Here is a 3147-nt window from a genome sequence, read left to right on the forward strand (position 1 = left end):
AGATTGAGGAAGTGATCTTATTGCGGGTGAGTTGGGAAGATAAAAAAGGCAAGGTGGAAGGGGTGATTGTTAATGGCATTTTTTGCTTGATGGGGAACAAAAAAGAGAGAAAGATAAAGAATAAAAAATAATAAAATAAAAGAGGTGGAGGAGGTGAAGGTGAAGGTGCCAAGAGGCTGGTGGGTGTGGTGGTTGTGTCTCATTATATAACTTTAGACAAACATGTGAAGCATTTAATTATGTATGTCCATGCTTCTGAATGGTGTGGTCCCTCCTCAATTCATGTTTGTTGCTTCATTCATCCTCTACTTCCAATTTATTGTTAGAAGAATATGTATTTGTTAATACATGTTGTTGCATGAATTCATATGATAACTCTTCGAATTGTTTTTCTTAATCATGTGTTATGCATATTACTTGTTTAATATTAGTTTTTGCATTGATGCTTAATTTTTTACAATGAAAAATGTTTTATTTCATTACATTCACACGTCACTAGCAGAATCAATTGAGGGGGGGAAACACGTTCGAGACTGGACATTGCATCCTCGTTTTTTCATTTACATTTCATATATTAGATTGAATAATTCACAATTTTATTTTTTTTTTGCGTCAAAGATAATTCACACTTAAATAACTTCACTCGGTTGGATTGACACAAAACAAAATGGCACAAAAAATTTCACAACCCCATTTGTGGGCCGAATTCTTTGGTTGTTTTCTTATAAAGCCAACTTATGAATTCGACATTTCTCACTATTGAATTAGATACCTCCCATTGTACTCCAGAAAATTCATTTTAAAATGCAAATTTATATTTTAAAATGAGCTTTTAGAATGTAATGAGAGGTGCAAGATGTAATAATGGGGGTATACAATAGCCTATGAATTGATCCATAACTGAGGAGAAGGTGCACACACCATCACGGCCCAATACAGAAAATTGGAAAAGTAAATATGGTGAGGCATAAGAATAAGTTTCGCAGTTTCTATTTCTACTCCCCATCTTTACTTAGACACTCCCTTTCCAATTTGTTTTCCAAAATTGTCCTCTTTCAAGAAAAATACACTCCCCTATTAACCGTTCCAGAAAAAGCAGGAACACATCTATGAGTGGAAGATGCTGATACCATTTTCAATTATTATAACACATAACTAAAAGAATGAATATTTTACACCAAGAAAACGTAAATCTGGCTTAACAAAAGGTCAAAAGGGATATCCTATTGATTTATGAACATGGTAGTGTTGGTAACCTTGCTCCTCATTGAAGGGTTTCAAATACAAACTACGAGATTTAATACAACATTGGTCCTAGTGAAAATTGTAGATAATAATAGAAATTGTGAGAAAATACAGATTGCAGATTTTTTGTGCAACTCATGCATTTATAATAGGAATGAAAAAGATGGTGCTGAAGCGATGTGAGCTTAGCTTGATCCCAGAGGGCACAGGCAGTGTATGGCAAAAATAAGGGCTAAGAGGAAATGATGTAAGTATGTTAACCTGGGAGTGTATTTTTAGTAAGAAAAAAAAGAGAGGATATTTTTGGAAAACAAATTGAAAAGGATAGTATCTAAGCAAAGAGGGGGAGTAGAAATAGCTACTGCCATAAGTTTTCATTCAGGAATCAATCACAACCCAATGTTAATTTATATTCAGACTTGTATCGGAAAAAAATAATATCCGTAGACCAAAAATATAATATCTATCGCATTATTTTAGGGCTCTTCTTAACCTGTGTTTAGTTTTTCAAAAGAACTTAGATTTAGTGGGTCAATCCTCTTTGTTTGGAATAGAAATAAATAAAAAAAAGGATAAAATTAGGAATGATAAAACTAAAAGATTATAAAGTAGAAAAAATGTGTTGTTTGGATGAATAAAAATAAGAATGAAAAAAGTGGATTTTTCTTGTGTGTCATAAGAAAATTTCTTGTAATTTATCTTCTCAATCAATGAAACAAATATAGTGCAATTTTAGTATTTTTGTTTTATTTCTTTTCTTTTCATTTTCTTTCTCTCTATTTCCGTAGAAACAAATGATGACTCAATATTTTTAGTGTTATTATCTGTTACAAATTGAAATTTTAGCTTTGTAATAATTAATGTCGATCATTATTTTCTAGAGATGAAACTCTAATTTTAACTAAATATAATATAAAATTTAAAAGCCACTGAAGACATTACCCCTAAATTTTTGTCTTTAGTTGTTACACAACCACAAAGGCTAAAACATTTGGTTTTGGTCTACGATATAATCTCAATTACACTTATGTACAACTTGAAAATTAATTAAAAAAATTACATTTATGTTTTGGAAATTGCTTCCTGTCCCCTATTTTTTCTTTCTTCTTGCACCCCAAATATTCAAAATTCTCATATTACATAATATGATTTCATATTTTAAAATACCTATTCTAGAAGTCCAGAAAAACCTATTTTAGAATATGAAAATCATATTCCAAAATAGGGTGACAAATTTCCCAGGTGAAATCAAATAAGTCTCTCATTATTTTGTGGATTTGTTCATTTTCTTCGTTATTACTACCAAAGTATTTTTCTACCATCACTTTAAATATAATGTTTATCGTATTTATCTTCACTATCGTAGAGGTGAAGGTTCATCCGCACCACAACACAATTGTCGCCACCTTAGATACTTGTGGAAGTTGTCGCCATGCAAAATCGGGCTTTTTTACCATTGGGGTGTAATATTTTTCCACTTTTTTCATATGAGAATTTTTTCAAATTATTTTATAAAAGAGGATAATTTTTTTTATTTATGACTTCAAAGTAGTAAAGTTTTATTTTGTATTAATTTGATGACTTTAAAGTGGTAAGTTTTTTTTAATGGTATGACTTTGAAGTTGTGGTATTTTTTTTACTGTTTTAAGATTTTTATATTTACTTGTATCCTTTTTGTTTTGTTTTCATTTTTTTTTCAAAAAAATTGTAATTAATAAATATTTTAAATTTAATTGTTATTAGTTTTATTTAATATCTTCTATATATTTTTGTATATGGTTTTATTTATCATGTTATATATATTTTTAATATTATTTTATTAAAAATATTTTATGTAATTTTTAATATTGTTTATTTAATACATTTAATATATATATATATATATATATATATATATATATA

This window comes from Glycine max, chromosome 2, assembly GCF_000004515.6.
Source record: "Glycine max cultivar Williams 82 chromosome 2, Glycine_max_v4.0, whole genome shotgun sequence".
Classification (NCBI taxonomy): Eukaryota; Viridiplantae; Streptophyta; class Magnoliopsida; order Fabales; family Fabaceae; genus Glycine; species Glycine max.